Source organism: Pleurodeles waltl, chromosome 10 (assembly GCF_031143425.1).
Source record: "Pleurodeles waltl isolate 20211129_DDA chromosome 10, aPleWal1.hap1.20221129, whole genome shotgun sequence".
In the NCBI taxonomy this organism is placed as follows: Eukaryota; Metazoa; Chordata; class Amphibia; order Caudata; family Salamandridae; genus Pleurodeles; species Pleurodeles waltl.
Window position 1 is genome coordinate 1,015,345,002 of NC_090449.1, and position 19,546 is coordinate 1,015,364,547.

The window sequence follows — 19,546 nt, forward strand, 5'->3', positions numbered from 1 at the left end:
GTAACAGAACCTGGTCCGAGCCCTGCAAGTCACCCCATCTTGGATTCCCCTAGGTCTCTAGTTTTCAGAAATGCACAGGTTTGGTAGGTTTCCCTAGGTGCCGGCTGAGCAAGAGGCCAAAATCTACAGGTGGGCATTTCGCAAAAAACATCTCTGTTTTCTTCCAAAAATTTGGATGTGTCCACGTTGCGCTTTGGGGCGTTTCCTGTCGCGGGCGCTAGGCCTAACTACACAAGTGAGGTATCATTTTTATCGGAAGACTTGGGGGAACGCTGGGTGGAAGGAAATTTGTGGCTCCTCTCAGAATCCAGAACTTTCTGCCACAGAAATGTGAGGAACATGTGTTTTTTTAGCCAAATTTTTGAGGTTTGCAAAGAATTCTGGGTAACAGAAACCTGGTCCGAGCCCCACAAGTCACCCCTCCTTAGATTCCCCTAGGTCTCTAGTTTTCAGAAATGCACAGGTTTGGTAGGTTTCCCTAGGTGCCGACTGAAGCTAGAGGCCAAAATCTACAGGTAGGCACTATGCAAAAAACACCTCTGTTTTCTTCCAAAAATTTGGATGTGTCCACGTTGCGTTTGGGGCGTTTCCTGTCGCGGGCGCTAGGCCTACCCACACAAGTGAGGTATGATTTTTATCGGGAGACTTGGGGAAAAGCTGGGTGGAAGGAAATTAGTGGCTCCTCTCAGATTCCAGAACTTTTTGCCACAGAAATGTGAGGAACATGTGTTTTTTTTTAGCCAAATTTTGAGGTTTGCAAAGGATTCTGGGTAACAGAACCTTGTCCGAGCCCCGCAAGTCACCCCTCCTTAGATTCCCCTAGGTCTCTAGTTTTCAGAAATGCACAGGTTTGGTAGGTTTCCCCAGGTGCCGGCTGAGCTAGAGGCCAAAATCTACAGGTAGGCACTTCGCAAAAAAACACCTCTGTTTTCTTCCAAAAATTTAGATGTGTCCACGTTGCGCTTTGGGGCGTTTCCTGTCGCGGGCGCTAGGCCTACCCACACAAGTGAGGTATAATTTTTATCGGGAGACTTGGGGCAACGCTGGTTGGAAGGAAATTTGTGGCTCCTCTCAGATTCCAGAACTTTTTGCCATAGAAATGTGAGGAACATGTGTTTTTTTTTGCCAAATTTTGAGGTTTGCAAAGGATTCTGGGTAACAGAACCTGGTCCGAGCCTCGCAAGTCACCCCATCTTGGATTCCCCTAGGTCTCTAGTTTTCAGAAATGCACAGGTTTGGTAGGTTTCCCTAGGTGCCGGCTGAGCTAGAGGCCAAAATCTACAGGTAGGCACTTCGCAAAAAACACCTCTGTTTTTCTTCCAAAAATTTGGATGTGTCCACGTTGCGCTTTGGGGCGTTTCCTGTCGCAGGCGTTAGGCCTACCCACACAAGTGAGGTATCATTTTTATCGGGAGACTTGGGGGAACGCTGGGTGGAAGGAAATTTGTGGCTCCTCTCAGATTCCAGAACTTTCTGCCACAGAAATGTGAGGAACATGTGTTTTTTTAGCCAAATTTTGAGGTTTTGCAAAGGATTCTGGGTAACAGAACCTGGGCCGAGCCCCGCAAGTCACCCCTCCTTAGATTCCCCTAGGTCTCTAGTTTTCAGAAATGCGCAGGTTTGGTAGGTTTCCCTAGGTGCTGGCTGAGCTAGAGGCCAAAATCTACAGGTAGGCACTTCGCAAAAAACACCTCTGTTTTTCTTCCAAAAATTTGGATGTGTCCACGTTGCGCTTTGGGGCGTTTCCTGTCGTGGGCGCTAGGCCTACCCACACAAGTGAGGTATCATTTTTATCGGGAGACTTGGGGGAATGCTGGGTGGAAGGAAATTTGTGGCTCCTCTCAGATTCCAGAACTTTTTGCCACAGAAATGTGAGGAACATGTGTTTTTTTAGCCAAATTTTGAGGTTTGCAAAGGATTCTGGGTAACAGAACCTGGTCCGAGCCCCGCAAGTCACTCCTCCTTAGATTCCCCTAGGTCTCTAGTTTTCAGAAATGCACAGGTTTGGTAGGTTTCCCTAGGTGCCGGCTGAGCTAGAGGCCAAAATCTACAGGTAGGCACTTCGCAAAAAACACCTCTATTTTCTTTCAAAAATTTGGATGTGTCCACGTTGCGCTTTGGGGCGTTTCCTGTCGCGGGCGCTAGGCCTACCTACACAAGTGAGGTATCATTTTTATCGGGAGACTTGGGGGAACGCTGGGTGGAAGGAAATTTGTGGCTCCTCTCAGATTCCAGAACTTTCTGCCACAGAAATGTGAGGAACATGTGTTTTTTTTAGCCAAATTTTGAGGTTTGCAAAGAATTCTGGGTAACAGAACCTGGTCCGAGCCCCGCAAGTCACCCCTCCTTAGATTCCCCTAGGTCTCTAGTTTTCAGAAATGCACAGGTTTGGTAGGTTTCCCTAGGTGCCGGCTGAGCTAGAGGCCAAAATCTACAGGTAGGCACTTCGCAAAAAAACACCTCTGTTTTCTTCCAAAAATTTGGATGTGTCCACGTTGCGCTTTGGGGCGTTTCCTGTCGCGGGCGCTAGACCTACCCACACAAGTGAGGTATCATTTTTATCGGGAGACTTGGGGGAACGCTGGGTGGAAGGAAATTTGTGGCTCCTCTCAGATTCCAGAACTTTTTGCCACAGAAATGTGAGGAACATGTGTTTTTTTAGCCAAATTTGAGGTTTGCAAAGGATTCTGGGTAACAGAACCTGGGCCGAGCCCCGCAAGTCACCCCTCCTTAGATTCCCCTAGGTCTCTAGTTTTCAGAAATGCGCAGGTTTGGTAGGTTTCCCTAGGTGCTGGCTGAGCTAGAGGCCAAAATCTACAGGTAGGCACTTCGCAAAAAACACCTCTGTTTTCTTCCAAAAATTTGGATGTGTCCACGTTGCGCTTTGGGGCGTTTCCTGTCGTGGGCGCTAGGCCTACCCACACAAGTGAGGTATCATTTTTATCGGGAGACTTGGGGGAATGCTGGGTGGAAGGAAATTTGTGGCTCCTCTCAGATTCCAGAACTTTTTGCCACAGAAATGTGAGGAACATGTGTTTTTTTTAGCCAAATTTTGAGGTTTGCAAAGGATTCTGGGTAACAGAACCTGGTCCGAGCCCCGCAAGTCACTCCTCCTTAGATTTCCCCTAGGTCTCTAGTTTTCAGAAATGCACAGGTTTGGTAGGTTTCCCTAGGTGCCGGCTGAGCTAGAGGCCAAAATCTACAGGTAGGCACTTCGCAAAAAACACCTCTATTTTCTTTCAAAAATTTGGATGTGTCCACGTTGCGCTTTGGGGCGTTTCCTGTCACGGGCGCTAGGCCTACCTACACAAGTGAGGTATCATTTTTATCGGGAGACTTGGGGGAACGCTGGGTGGAAGGAAATTTGTGGCTCCTCTCAGATTCCAGAACTTTCTGCCACAGAAATGTGAGGAACATGTGTTTTTTTAGCCAAATTTTGAGGTTTGCAAAGAATTCTGGGTAACAGAACCTGGTCCGAGCCCGCAAGTCACCCCTCCTTAGATTCCCCTAGGTCTCTAGTTTTCAGAAATGCACAGGTTTGGTAGGTTTCCCTAGGTGCCGGCTGAGCTAGAGGCCAAAAATCTACAGGTAGGCACTTCGCAAAAAACACCTCTGTTTTCTTCCAAAAATTTGGATGTGTCCACGTTGCGCTTTGGGGCGTTTTCCTGTCGCGGGCGCTAGACCTACCCACACAAAGTGAGGTATCATTTTTATCGGGAGACTTGGGGGAACGCTGGGTGGAAGGAAATTTGTGGCTCCTCTCAGATTCCAGAACTTTTTTGCCACAGAAATGTGAGGAACATGTGTTTTTTTAGCCAAATTTTGAGGTTTGCAAAGGATTCTGGGTAACAGAACCTGGTCCGAGCCCTGCAAGTCACCCCATCTTGGATTCCCCTAGGTCTCTAGTTTTCAGAAATGCACAGGTTTGGTAGGTTTCCCTAGGTGCCGGCTGAGCTAGAGGCCAAAATCTACAGGTGGGCATTTCGCAAAAAACATCTCTGTTTTCTTCCAAAAATTTTGGATGTGTCCACGTTGCGCTTTGGGGCGTTTCCTGTCGCGGGCGCTAGGCCTAACTACACAAGTGAGGTATCATTTTTATCGGAAGACTTGGGGGAACGCTGGGTGGAAGGAAATTTGTGGCTCCTCTCAGAATCCAGAACTTTCTGCCACAGAAATGTGAGGAACATGTGTTTTTTTAGCCAAAATTTTGAGGTTTGCAAAGAATTCTGGGTAACAGAACCTGGTCCGAGCCCCACAAGTCACCCCTCCTTAGATTCCCCTAGGTCTCTAGTTTTCAGAAATGCACAGGTTTGGTAGGTTTCCCTAGGTGCCGACTGAGCTAGAGGCCAAAATCTACAGGTAGGCACTATGCAAAAAACACCTCTGTTTTCTTCCAAAAATTTGGATGTGTCCACGTTGCGTTTGGGGCGTTTCCTGTCGCGGGCGCTAGGCCTACCCACACAAGTGAGGTATGATTTTTATCGGGAGACTTGGGGAAAAGCTGGGTGGAAGGAAATTAGTGGCTCCTCTCAGATTCCAGAACTTTTTGCCACAGAAATGTGAGGAACATGTGTTTTTTTTTAGCCAAATGTTGAGGTTTTGCAAAGGATTCTGGGTAACAGAACCTTGTCCGAGCCCCGCAAGTCACCCCTCCTTAGATTCCCCTAGGTCTCTAGTTTTCAGAAATGCACAGGTTTGGTAGGTTTCCCCAGGTGCCGGCTGAGCTAGAGGCCAAAATCTACAGGTAGGCACTTCGCAAAAAACACCTCTGTTTTCTTCCAAAAATTTAGATGTGTCCACGTTGCGCTTTGGGGCGTTTCCTGTCGCGGGCGCTAGGCCTACCCACACAAGTGAGGTATAATTTTTATCGGGAGACTTGGGGCAACGCTGGTTGGAAGGAAATTTGTGGCTCCTCTCAGATTCCAGAACTTTTTGCCATAGAAATGTGAGGAAACATGTGTTTTTTTTTTGCCAAATTTTGAGGTTTGCAAAGGATTCTGGGTAACAGAACCTGGTCCGAGCCTCGCAAGTCACCCCATCTTGGATTCCCCTAGGTCTCTAGTTTTCAGAAATGCACAGGTTTGGTAGGTTTCCCTAGGTGCCGGCTGAGCTAGAGGCCAAAATCTACAGGTAGGCCACTTCGCAAAAAACACCTCTGTTTTCTTCCAAAAATTTGGATGTGTCCACGTTGCGCTTTGGGGCGTTTCCTGTCGCAGGCGTTAGGCCTACCCACACAAGTGAGGTATCATTTTTATCGGGAGACTTGGGGGAACGCTGGGTGGAAGGAAATTTGTGGCTCCTCTCAGATTCCAGAACTTTCTGCCACAGAAATGTGAGGAACATGTGTTTTTTTAGCCAAATTTTGAGGTTTGCAAAGGATTCTGGGTAACAGAACCTGGGCCGAGCCCCGCAAGTCACCCCTCCTTAGATTCCCCTAGGTCTCTAGTTTTCAGAAATGCGCAGGTTTGGTAGGTTTCCCTAGGTGCTGGCTGAGCTAGAGGCCAAAATCTACAGGTAGGCACTTCGCAAAAAACACCTCTGTTTTCTTCCAAAAATTTGGATGTGTCCACGTTGCGCTTTGGGGCGTTTCCTGTCGTGGGCGCTAGGCCTACCCACACAAGTGAGGTATCATTTTTATCGGGAGACTTGGGGGAATGCTGGGTGGAAGGAAATTTGTGGCTCCTCTCAGATTCCAGAACTTTTTGCCACAGAAATGTGAGGAACATGTGTTTTTTTAGCCAAATTTTGAGGTTTGCAAAGGATTCTGGGTAACAGAACCTGGTCCGAGCCCCGCAAGTCACTCCTCCTTAGATTCCCCTAGGTCTCTAGTTTTCAGAAATGCACAGGTTTGGTAGGTTTCCCTAGGTGCCGGCTGAGCTAGAGGCCAAAATCTACAGGTAGGCACTTCGCAAAAAACACCTCTATTTTCTTTCAAAAATTTGGATGTGTCCACGTTGCGCTTTGGGGCGTTTCCTGTCGCGGGCGCTAGGCCTACCCACACAAGTGAGGTATCATTTTTATCGGGAGACTTGGGGGAACGCTGGGTGGAAGGAAATTTGTAGCTCCTCTCAGATTCCATAACTTTCTGCCACAGAAATGTGAGGAACATGTGTTTTTTTAGCCAAATTTTGAGGTTTGCAAAGGATTCTGGGTAACAGAACCTGGTCCGAGCCCCGCAAGTCACCCCTCCTTGGATTCCCCTAGGTCTCTAGTTTTCAGAAATGCACAGGTTTGGTAGGTTTCCCTAGGTGCCGGCTGAGCTAGAGGCCAAAATCTACATGTAGGCACTTCGCAAAAAACACCTCTGTTTTCTTCCAAAAATTTGGATGTGTCCACGTTGCGCTTTGGGGCGTTTCCTGTCGCGGGCGCTAGGCCTATCCACACAAGTGAGGTATCATTTTTATCGGGAGACTTGGGGGAACGCTGGGTGGAAGGAAATTTGTGGCTCCTCTCAGATTCCATAACTTTCTGCCACAGAAATGTGAGGAACATGTGTTTTTTTAGCCAAATTTTGAGGTTTGCAAAGGATTCTGGGTAACAGAACCTGGTCCGAGCCCCGCAAGTCACCCCTCCTTAGATTCCCCTAGGTCTCTAGTTTTCAGAAATGCACAGGTTTGGTAGGTTTCCCTAGGTGCGCGGCTGAGCTAGAGGCCAAAATCTACAGGTAGGCACTTCGCAAAAAACACCTCTGTTTTCTTTCAAAAATTTGGATGTGTCCACGTTGCGCTTTGGGGCGTTTCCTGTCGCGGGCGCTAGGCCTACCCACACAAGTGAGGTATCATTTTTATCGGGAGACTTGGGGGAACGCTGGGTGGAAGGAAATTTGTGGCTCCTCTCAGATTCCAGAACTTTTTGCCACAGAAATGTGAGGAACATGTGTTTTTTTTAGCCAAATTTTGAGGTTTGGAAAGGATTCTGGGTAACAGAACCTGGTCCGAGCCCCGCAAGTCACCCCTCCTTGGATTCCCCTAGGTCTCTAGTTTTCAGAAATGCACAGGTTTGGTAGGTTTCCCTAGGTGCCGGCTGAGCTAGAGGCCAAAATCTACAGGTAGGCACTTCGCAAAAAACACCTCTGTTTTCTTCCAAAAATTTGGATGTGTCCACGTTGCGCTTTGGGGCGTTTCCTGTCGCGGGCGCTAGGCCTACCCACACAAGTGAGGTATCATTTTTATCGGGAGACTTGGGGGAACGCTGGGTGGAAGGAAATTTGTGGCTCCTCTCAGATTCCAGAACTTTCAGCCACAGAAATGTGAGGAACATGTGTTTTTTTAGCCAAATTTTGGGGTTTGCAAAGGATTCTGGGTAACAGAACCTGGTCCGAGCCCCACAAGTCACCCCTCCTTGGATTCCCCTAGGTCTCTAGTTTTCAGAAATGCACAGGTTTGGTAGGTTTCCCTAGGTGCCGGCTGAGCTAGAGGCCAAAATCTACAGGTAGGCACTTCGCAAAAAACACCTCTGTTTTCTTCCAAAAATGTGGATGTGTCCACGTTGCGCTTTGGGGCGTTTCCTGTCGCGGGCGCTAGGCCTACCCACACAAGTGAGGTATCATTTTTATCGGGAGACTTGGGGGAACGCTGGGTGGAAGGAAATTTGTAGCTCCTCTCAGATTCCAGAACTTTCTGCCACAGAAATGTGAGGAACATGTGTTTTTTTAGCCAAATTTTGAGGTTTGCAAAGAATTCTGGGTAACAGAACCTGGTCCGAGCCCCGCAAGTCACCCCTCCTTAGATTCCCCTAGGTCTCTAGTTTTCAGAAATGCACCGATTTGGTAGGTTTCCCTAGGTGCCGGCTGAGCTAGAGGCCAAAACCTACAGGTAGGCACTTCGCAAAAAACACCTCTGTTTTCTTCCAAAAATTTGGATGTGTCCACGTTGCGCTTTGGGGCGTTTCCTGTCGCGGGCGCTAGGCCTACCCACACAAGTGAGGTATCATTTTTATCGGGAGACTTGGGGGAACGCTGGGTGGAAGGAAATTTGTGGCTCCTCTCAGATTCCAGAACTTTCTGCCACAGAAATGTGAGGAACATGTGTTTTTTTAGCCAAATTTTGAGGTTTGCAAAGGATTCTGGGTAACAGAACCTGGTCCGAGCCCCGCAAGTCACCCCTCCTTAGATTCCCCTAGGTCTCTAGTTTTCAGAAATGCACAGGTTTGGTAGGTTTCCCTAGGTGCTGGCTGAGCTAGAGGCCAAAATCTACAGGTAGGCACTTCGCAAAAAACACCTCTGTTTTCCTCCAAAAATTTGGATGTGTCCACGTTGCGCTTTGGGGCGTTTACTGTCGCGGGCGCTAGGCCTACCCACACAAGTGAGGTATCATTTTTATCGGGAGACTTGGGGGAACGCTGGGTGGAAGGAAATTTGTGGCTCCTCTCAGATTCCAGAACTTTCTGCCACAGAAATGTGAGGAACATGTGTTTTTTTAGCCAAATTTTGAGGTTTGCAAAGGATTCTGGGTAACAGAACCTGGTCCGAGCCCCGCAAGTCACCCCTCCTTGGATTCCCCTAGGTCTCTAGTTTTCAGAAATGCACAGGTTTGGTAGGTTTCCCTAGGTGCTGGCTGAGCTAGAGGCCAAAATCTACAGGTAGGCACTTCGCAAAAAACACCTCTGTTTTCTTCCAAAAATTAGGATGTGTCCACGTTGCGCTTTGGGGCGTTTCCTGTCGCGGGCGCTAGGCCTATCCACACAAGTGAGGTATCATTTTTATCGGGAGACTTGGGGGAACGCTGGGTGGAAGGAAATTTGTGGCTCCTCTCAGATTCCATAACTTTCTGCCACAGAAATGTGAGGAACATGTGTTTTTTTAGCCAAATTTTGAGGTTTGCAAAGGATTCTGGGTAACAGAACCTGGTCCGAGCCCCGCAAGTCACCCCTCCTTAGATTCCCCTAGGTCTCTAGTTTTCAGAAATGCACAGGTTTGGTAGGTTTCCCTAGGTGCCGGCTGAGCTAGAGGCCAAAATCTACAGGTAGGCACTTCGCAAAAAACACCTCTGTTTTCTTTCAAAAATTTGGATGTGTCCACGTTTAGCTTTGGGGCGTTTCCTGTCGCGGGCGCTAAGCCTACCTACACAAGTGAGGTATCATTTTTATCGGGAGACTTGGGGGAACGCTGGGTGGAAGGAAATTTGTGGCTCCTCACAGATTCCAGAACTTTCTGCCACAGAAATGTGAGGAACATGTGTTTTTTTAGTCAAATTTTGAGGTTTGCAAAGAATTCTGGGTAACAGAACCTGGTCCGAGCCCCGCAAGTCACCCCTCCTTAGATTCCCCTAGGTCTCTAGTTTTCAGAAATGCACAAGTTTGGTAGGTTTCCCTAGGTGCCGGCTGAGCTAGAGGCCAAAACCTACAGGTAGGCACTTCGCAAAAAACACCTCTGTTTTCTTCCCAAAATTTGGATGTGTCCACGTTGCGCTTTGGGGCGTTTCCTGTCGCGGGCGCTAGGCCTACCCACACAAGTGAGGTATCATTTTTATCGGGAGACTTGGGGGAACGCTGGGTGGAAGGAAATTTGTGGCTCCTCTCAGATTCCAGAACTTTTTGCCACAGAAATGTGAGGAACATGTGTTTTTTTAGCCAAATTTTGAGGTTTGCAAAGGATTCTGGGTAACAGAACCTGGTCCGAGCCCCGCAAGTCACCCCTCCTTGGATTCCCCTAGGTCTCTAGTTTTCAGAAATGCACAGGTTTGGTAGGTTTCCCTAGGTGCCGGCTGAGCTAGAGGCCAAAATCTACAGGTAGGCACTTCGCAAAAAACACCTCTGTTTTCTTCCAAAAATTTGGATGTGTCCACGTTGCGCTTTGGGGCGTTTCCTGTCGCGGGCGCTAGGCCTACCCACACAAGTGAGGTATCATTTTTATCGGGAGACTTGGGGGAACGCTGGGTGGAAGGAAATTTGTGGCTCCTCTCAGATTCCAGAACTTTCTGCCACAGAAATGTGAGGAACATGTGTTTTTTTAGCCAAATTTTGAGGTTTGCAAAGAATTCTGGGTAACAGAACCTGGTCCGAGCCCCGCAAGTCACCCCTCCTTAGATTCCCCTAGGTCTCTAGTTTTCAGAAATGCACCAATTTGGTAGGTTTCCCTAGGTGCCGGCTGAGCTAGAGGCCAAAACCTACAGGTAGGCACTTCGCAAAAAACACCTCTGTTTTCTTCCAAAAATTTGGATGTGTCCACGTTGCGCTTTGGGGCGTTTCCTGTCGCGGGCGCTAGGCCTACCCACACAAGTGAGGTATCATTTTTATCGGGAGACTTGGGGGAACGCTGGGTGGAAGGAAATTTGTGGCTCCTCTCAGATTCCAGAACTTTCTGCCACAGAAATGTGAGGAACATGTGTTTTTTTAGCCAAATTTTGAGGTTTGCAAAGAATTCTGGGTAACAGAACCTGGTCCGAGCCCCGCAAGTCACCCCTCCTTAGATTCCCCTAGGTCTCTAGTTTTCAGAAATGCACAGGTTTGGTAGGTTTCCCTAGGTGCCGGCTGAGCTAGAGGCCAAAATCTACAGGTAGGCACTACGCAAAAAACACCTCTGTTTTCTTCCAAAAATTTGGATATGTCCACGTTGCGCTTTGGGGCGTTTCCTGTCGCGGGCGCTAGGCCTACCCACACAAGTGAGGTATTATTTTTATCGGGAGACTTGTGGGAACGCTGGGTGGAAGGAAATTCGTGGCTCCTCTCAGATTCCAGAACTTTTTGCCACAGAAATGTGAGGAACATGTGTTTTTTTAGCCAAATTTTGAGGTTTGCAAAGGATTCTGGGTAACAGAACCTGGTCCGAGCCCCGCAAGTCACCCCTCCTTAGATTCCCCTAGGTCTCTAGTTTTCAGAAATGCACAGGTTTGGTAGGTTTCCCTAGGTGCCGGCTGAGCTAGAGGCCAAAACCTACAGGTAGGCACTTCGCAAAAAACACCTCTGTTTTCTTCCAAAAATTTGGATGTGTCCACGTTGCGCTTTGGGGCGTTTCCTGCCGCGGGCGCTAGGCCTACCCACACAAGTGAGGTATCATTTTTATCGGGAGACTTGGGGGAACGCTGGGTGGAAGGAAATTTGTGGCTCCTCTCAGATTCCAGAACTTTCTGCCACAGAAATGTGAGGAACATGTGTTTTTTTAGCCAAATTTTGAGGTTTGCAAAGGATTCTGGGTAACAGAACCTGGTCCGAGCCCCGCAAGTCACCCCTCCTTAGATTCCCCTAGGTCTCTAGTTTTCAGAAATGCACAGGTTTGGTAGGTTTCCCTAGGTGCTGGCTGAGCTAGAGGCCAAAATCTACAGGTAGGCACTTCGCAAAAAACACCTCTGTTTTCTTCCAAAAATTTGGATATGTCCACGTTGCGCTTTGGGGCGTTTCCTGTCGCGGGCGCTAGGCCTACCCACACAAGTGAGGTATTATTTTTATCGGGAGACTTGGGGGAACGCTGGGTGGAAGGAAATTTGTGGCTCCTCTCAGATTCCAGAACTTTTTGCCACAGAAATGTGAGGAACATGTGTTTTTTTAGCCAAATTTTGAGGTTTGCAAAGGATTCTGGGTAACAGAACCTGGTCCGAGCCCCACAAGTCACCCCTCCTTGGATTCCCCTAGGTCTCTAGTTTTCAGAAATGCACAGGTTTGGTAGGTTTCCCTAGGTGCCGGCTGAGCTAGAGGCCAAAATCTACAGGTAGGCACTTCGCAAAAAACACCTCTGTTTTCTTTCAAAAATTTGGATGTGTCCACGTTGCGCTTTGGGGCGTTTCCTGTCGCGGGCGCTAGGCCTACCTTCACAAGTGAGGTATCATTTTTATCGGGAGACTTGGGGGAACGCTGAGTGGAAGGAAATTTGTGGCTCCTCTCAGATTCCAGAACTTTCTGCCACAGAAATGTGAGGAACATGTGTTTTTTTAGCCAAATTTTGAGGTTTGCAAAGAATTCTGGGTAACAGAACCTGGTCCGAGCCCCGCAAGTCACCCCTCCTTAGATTCCCCTAGGTCTCTAGTTTTCAGAAATGCACAGGTTTGGTAGGTTTCCCTAGGTGCCGGCTGAGCTAGAGGCCAAAACCTACAGGTAGGCACTTCGCAAAAAACACCTCTGTTTTCTTCCAAAAATTTGGATGTGTCCACGTTGCGCTTTGGGGCGTTTCCTGCCGCGGGCGCTAGGCCTACCCACACAAGTGAGGTATCATTTTTATCGGGAGACTTGGGGGAACGCTGGGTGGAAGGAAATTTGTGGCTCCTCTCAGATTCCAGAACTTTCTGCCACAGAAATGTGAGGAACATGTGTTTTTTTAGCCAAATTTTGAGGTTTGCAAAGGATTCTGGGTAACAGAACCTGGTCCGAGCCCCGCAAGTCACCCCTCCTTAGATTCCCCTAGGTCTCTAGTTTTCAGAAATGCACAGGTTTGGTAGGTTTCCCTATGTGCTGGCTGAGCTAGAGGCCAAAATCTACAGGTAGGCACTTCGCAAAAAACACCTCTGTTTTCTTCCAAAAATTTGGATGTGTTCATGTTGCGCTTTGGGGCGTTTCCTGTCGCGGGCTCTAGGCCTACCCACACAAGTGAGGTATCATTTTTATCGGGAGACTTGGGGGAACGCTGGGTGGAAGGAAATTTGTGGCTCCTCTCAGATTCCACAACTTTCTGCCACAGAAATGTGAGGAACATGTGTTTTTTTAGCCAAATTTTGAGGTTTGCAAAGGATTCTGGGTAACAGAACCTGGTCCGAGCCCCGCAAGTCACCCCTCCTTGGATTCCCCTAGGTCTCTAGTTTTCAGAAATGCACAGGTTTGGTAGGTTTCCCTAGGTGCTGGCTGAGCTAGAGGCCAAAATCTACAGGTAGGCACTTCGCAAAAAACACCTCTGTTTTCTTCCAAAAATTTGGATGTGTCCACGTTGCGCTTTGGGGCGTTTCCTGTCGCGGGCGCTAGGCCTACCCACACAAGTGAGGTATCATTTTTATCGGGAGACTTGGGGGAACGCTGGGTGGAAGGAAATTTGTGGCTCCTCTCAGATTCCAGAACTTTCTGCCACACAAATCTGAGGAACATGTGTTTTTTTCGCCAAATTTTGAGGTTTGCAAAGGATTCTGGGTAACAGAACCTGGTCCGAGCCCCGCAAGTCACCCCTCCTTAGATTCCTCTAGGTCTCTAGTTTTCAGAAATGCACAGGTTTGGTAGGTTTCCCTAGGTGCCGGCTGAGCTAGAGGCCAAAATCTACAGGTAGACACTTCGCAAAAAACACCTCTGTTTTCTTTCAAAAATTTGGATGTGTCCACGTTGCGCTTTGGGGCGTTTCCTGTCGCGGACGCTAGGCCTACCCACACAAGTGAGGTATAATTTTTATCGGGAGACTTGGGGGAACATAGATTAGCAAAACAAGTGTTATTGCCGCTTGTCTTTCTCTACATTTTTTCCTTCCAAATATAGGAGAGTGTGTAAAAAAGACATCTATTTGAGAAATGCCCTGTAATTCACATGCTAGTATGGTCACCCCGGAATTCAGAGATGTGCAAATAACCACTGCTCCTCAACACCTTATCTTGTGCCCTTTTTGGAAATACAAAGGTTTTCTTGATAGCAATTTTTTACTCTTTATATTTCAGCAAATGAATTGCTGTATACCCGGTATAGAATGAAAACGCACTGCAAAGTGCAGCTCATTTATTGGCTCTGGGTTCCTTGGGTTCTTGATTAACCTACAAGCCCTATATATCCCCGCAACCAGAGGAGTCCAGCAGACGTAACGGTATATTGCTTTCGATAATCTGACATTGCAGGGAAAAGTTACAGAGTAAAACGTAGAGAAACATTTATGTTTTTTTCACCTCAATTTCAATATTTTTCTTTTTCAGTTGTTATTTTCTGTAGGAAACCCTTGTAGGATCTACACAAATGACCCCTTGCTGAATTCAGAATTTTGTCTCCTTTTCAAAAATGTTTAGGTTTCTGGGATCCAGCATTGGTTTCATGCCCATTTCTGTCACTGACTGGAAGGAGGCTGAAAGCACAAAAAAATGCAAAAATGGGGTATGTCCCAGTCAAATGCCAAAAGTGTGTTGAAAAATTGGGTTTTCTGATTCAAGTCTGCCTGTTCCTGAAAGCTGGGAAGCTGCTGAGTTTAGCACCGCAAACCCTTTGTTGATGCCATTTTCAGGGGAAAAACCACAAGCCTTCTTCTGGAGCCACTTTTTCCAATTTTTTTGAAAAAAACGAAATTTTCCCTGTTTTTTGGCCAATTTCTTGGCCTCCTTCAGGGGAACCCACAAAGTCTGGGTACCTCTAGAATCCCTAGGATGTTGGAAAAAAAGGACGCAAATTTGGCTTGGTTAGCTTATGTGGACAAAAAGTTAGGAGGGCCTAAGCGGGAACTGCCCCAAATAGGCAAAAAAAGGCCTGGCACAGGAGGGGGAAAAGGCCTGGCAGCGAAGGGGTTAAAATCACTAATACCTACCACCCAAGCCATTTTCATAACTCTGGGGGCCAGGGATAGTCTGAATTGTCACACTTGGAGGAGTGTGGTGGTTAGTAGTTGTGTTGCTACTGCCACTTGCAGTGGCAATGGGTGGTGCAAGCTGCAGTGGTCTCCTGAGGAGGGCCCTGGCACTTATTTTTCTTTTACAAATTAAGCACTGACTTTGAAGTTCAAACAGTACAGCGGAGCACAGCTGAGATGTTCTGTGTTTGCAAAGTGTTCAACGAAGGTGATTGTGAAATAATAAGCATCCGCTTTCGGAGTGGGGCTGGGGATGGAAGTCTCACTGTAGAAGTTGATATAAATTGACACGGATCCATTTTAACTCGCAGCTCGTGTCCTCTTGGGAGCTTAGCGAGCCCGGCTTTTAGAAGCCCAGCAGCGGGGCCTTCTCATGGTTTTAGCTGGATATAATCGCCAGCGCCCGGTCATGCTTTCCCTAATCCTTTTAGAAGGGCACTTCGGATGCTGCCTTCCCTGCCTCACCGCCCAGGACTGCAGCTGAGTGGTCCTTCCAGGGGGTAATCCGGAGTTCAAAGCGGTGGAGGGGACTGGCCTGGTGCCAGGATGGATCTGCATTTGAAAACAGAGAACAAAAAACAACACAAGAACAACTCCGGCTAATGAAAAACAAGCACTGGCAATGCCAACAAGTGTCGCCTGTTTGCAAAGGAGAGGCTTGAAAAAACAGTAGAGCTTTTTGTTTTATTAGTAATAATGGAAATTGTTTATTAGGGTTTCTATATGGCATTATTATACTAAGTTAAGACTCTGAAATTTTAAACACTTGTAACCTTTGTTTTAGTGCAGTGGTTCTGAACCTGTGGTACGGGAACCCCTTGGGGTCCGCGAAGCCTCCTCATGGGGTCCATGACTGCTTAGAAACGTAACCAATATTAACAGATTAATAAAGTGTATGTAAATAAAGTGGCTAAATGTACATTTGAAAATTTCAAAACGTACTGTAAATGTCAAGGAATTTGAAATTGAAGGCTAAAAATTACATTATTATCCTCAGATTCATTTGTGGGAGCAGTGTGGTTGCATTAAACAGAATATAGTAAGGATGTGTGGTTTCAACTGAATTTAGAAAACTTCCAACCTCACTATTAAAATCTTTATTTATTTAATTTGTTTGGAAATTAAATAAAATGTGTTGTCATTTGTGTATGTGCTTGATGGAATGCTTGTTTCTGAATATTTTGTGTATTGTTTATTGTTTTCTGATTCAAATCATCAATCATGTATAGGTCCCCTGCTTCAAGTAATGACTCAGTGGGAGATCCCTTGATTCGAATAATGATTCAATGGGGGGTCGCCAGGTTACAGTACTGATAAAGTGGGGGTACACAGCACTTAAAAGGTTGGGAACTACCGTTTCAGTGCAATTCTGTTTTTGAATTTTGTTGTTTGAATAGTTTTCAAAGAATGTAAGCGTCTGTGAATTTGAATTTTGGCACTGCCAATCTGGCTCGCTTTTTTTAAAGATGCAGTGGCATTTGCATGCCGCGCAAATGGTGCAGTTGGTCTCCAGTCACAGCGGTCGCCACACAGCTGCCTCTGCGGTCCACGCACACCTTAAATCACATAACGTCCCTTCATAAAATATGCTTAATTCTGCCTCACTTCCAGAGTTTAAAAAAATGAGGTAGCATGATTTGTGATTCTTTAAAGCAAACTAGGATCTCTTAAGCTACACCATTGTGTATGTTTTTTCCACCCACGGAGAACAGTAAAATATCTTAGCAAGAGAAGGTTTCAACTGCTAAGGCGGAATTCAAACCCCTGCCAGGGAGGCACGGGCCTCACCACACACCACTCCTTGGCCCATATTTAAGAACAAATGGTGCATCAGAGCTGTTGCGCCACTTTTTCTGCGCCCTCTACCAGCACCTAATGACACCATGGTTACACTATATTTATAATACTGCGCACCATGGCATAGTAGCAAAAACATTTATGACGCTACTGTGGCGCTGTGCTACACAAGTGTCAAAAAGTTTGACGCTAGTGTAGCAAGGAGGCCCATAGGTTTCTATGAGAGAGTCATTTTAACACCTGCTCTGAACAGGCACTAGAAATGGCGCCAAAAATGGCTCAGTGAAATCTGTTACATTTCACTGAGCCATTTTTGCGGGTCTTCTAGTGCCGGAACGCCCCCCCTTGCATACATTATGCCAGGTGCGGACATAATGTGGCGCAAGGGTTTACAAAGTGGCGCAATTCATGCATTGCGCCACTTTGTAAATATGGCGCGTGGAAAAAGCCCCTTTAGCAACGTCTTGGCATAAAAAAATGGCACGATTGCGGCACTAAGGTGGCTCTAGGGGCTCTTAAATATGTCCCCATGTTCCACTGCACTATCTGTGCTGATAAATGCTCTTGTTTCCAAGGGCCTTCGGTAATGATTCCTTGCGAACCGCTGACCTGCTCCCATGTCATGCTAGCTGTTGAGATAAAAGGGGGCATTGCCAATATTACGCTCCCTCAACTTTTATACCCATGAGTCACAATGCACCTTACTATTTATTAGGATACACATTATCAAGAGTTATATAGGGTGGGCTTCGAAGGCCTGACATACTGTGGCCAAGGAGCCCACAGTACACGTCTTGAACCGTCACCTACCGTTACAGGTACACATGTGACTTCGAGTCACAGGCTATGGGATTTACATGCTAGCCATCTCAGTTGACTTCAGTTATGCTTTTTCACCTGTGGTGGTGCTTTACTTGGCCACTTCACAAAACTTCCCTCACACTCAAAACTACTTTCATGTTTCTTTTTCTTCTGCCTTTCTCGCACAAGCTTCTTGGAAGAACAGCTCATGTCTGACAATGCAAAACCACCAAAGCTCCAACGTCATCACTACCAGAAAAAAAACTACCAAAAAAAAGTCCAAGAAGGTGGTGCAGTGCCTTTCCACCCAACTCTCTGGCCACTATGCTGAACTATGCTGTCACTTTTTGTTCAAGTAAAACCCCCTGAGCCCTGCAACATGCGACTTGACTTCAGAGTGCAGCCTCCAGACCTCCTCATCCATGCACATGACGCATGGCACCATCGCTCTTCTGGGGTTGCTCTCTCCAGTTCACTGCCAGTGATCCTGGTATTTGCCTTCTTTCTTCCCATCTTCTGTTGCCTTCCTGAACAAGATTTTTTTTCTGCTTCTAATTTTTCCTTTTAAGGAACTGACATTTTCTTCAGACTGATTGTCAGCTACATCCTCCCACTCCTGTTTTCAACGATGGATTGATGGGTGGAAAACCAAAGAGGCAGGAATTATGTTCATGTCACCAAACATCCGTCACCAATGCTACAAAGACCTGCATTTGACATTAACACCCATGGCAACACCCACAATCTTACTCTAATAATACCAGGGGCGGCTCCTCCGCTAAGGCGGAGGCGTGTAACCCCACTGGATTGTTTGGAAAGGAAAAATACAATTATAATAACGCCATATTATTATCATTTTAGTTTTCCTGGGAAAAGGGGCTGGGCTGGGCTGGAGGGAGCAGGCCGGAGGAGGGCTATCTGCTCCACAAAGTGCACATATCTGTTTGGCTGGCCGTGTTGGGCCGGCCAAACAGACATGAGCACTTTGCATGTTCTCTACCCGGTTGAATTACACAGCAGAGTGGAGAACATGCCCAGGCTCCCACTCCCAGTCTGAGCAGCAAAGCAAGCCGCTCAAACCAATCATAACACTGCTGGTGACAGCAGCGTCATGATTGGTTGGGAGCCTTTGTGTACCCGGAAACAGCAAGAGGACGACGACAGAGGGGACACAAACGCATCTCCCCCAAAGGTAAGTGTTTTTTTATTTTTTTTGACACCTCCACCCACCCCCCGTCCCAGCCCCCAATTGGGTGACAGCCGCCACTGAACGACACCATAGACAGTCGATTCGCTATCACATTACTGATTGCTTGAATCCAATTACATTACTATCACCCCTTCTCTACAGTAGCACTGGCAGCATGATCCCTACCACACTAGTGACTGCCTCCACTAAACTGCAGAAAAGCCAAAAACAACACACTACTATCAGCCTGATAGCCACTAAGCTGATCACCTACTCATAACTTTCCTTTGCTTTTCTCAGTGTTATTGGTTTGTGTGAGCACTCTGCTGTGTGACTACATCAATGTGTCTGACCAGTTACAAGAGCTAATTTTGGTACTCTATTGTCTATAATGTGATGTGCTAAGACAGGAGTGTACAATGCATGTCTACTGATTTATATGGACAAACACTGACTATGTGAATGATTCCAGTTTGTATTCACTGTGCATAAATCTATTATTATAGATATCCTGAAGACGCGACATGGAGCGGGCTCACATTGACTTGGCTTGCACTGTGTTCAGGAGATAATATTTGTTTCACAGTATATTGTAGTGGCAATTGCACCCCTAGTCATTTCAAGTTATCAGAGTCATTAGTTAGTATGGGGAAAGAGCCAGTCCAATTCCAAGAAGCCAACAATTACATCAAGGGCACTCAAGACAAGCTGTCATAACTCCACAGCCCCTTGCACTAATTAGTTATGTCTCTAGGAGACTCAAGAGCCAGATGTCAGAAGATCTCACAGTCCAGTAACTATTGTATACATCTCTGTAAAAGATTGTTAGCATAAGCCACGGTTCATGCACCAAGACTTGCTTGTAAATCCACAAGCAAGCATGGCCTTCATTTTGCAGACAAATCCCATTTAACATTGATGATGACAAGGGAGGTGAACATGGGAAAACAAATTTTAATCAGGGAGCACAATGACAACCTCAGAAAATTAAACTGAGATGCTGTTTTATGAACATCACAAAGGGGTAACCAGAGGTTGAAGCTAATACCAAATGGTTGCCCATTGTCCTAGTTGCCACTGCGCTTGTGACCTCTTGCCTTAGGGACCATGAAAGCCTAAGGCAATCATCATTATTTTCAGTAGTTTCCCCCCATGCTCATTCCTTGCCCTATTAACAGTAGATAGGAAGCTGTTGAGATGCTAAGGATGAGTGAGTCAATGAGTCAACCCTATGTTGACATTGAGGGGTGAAATAGTGTCTAATATCACACGAGTGACCTCTGATATTGTGGTGATAGATGCCTGTGTGT

General features: G+C 46.8%; 1 protein-coding gene across 1 annotated transcript in view; it reads left to right on the top strand.

Moving 5' to 3' along the window:
• CPNE4 (copine 4) overlaps positions 1–19,546 on the top strand; it is a 1,215,102-nt gene that overhangs the window by 1,104,017 nt on the left and 91,539 nt on the right. The gene's annotated exons all lie outside the window — the stretch shown is intronic.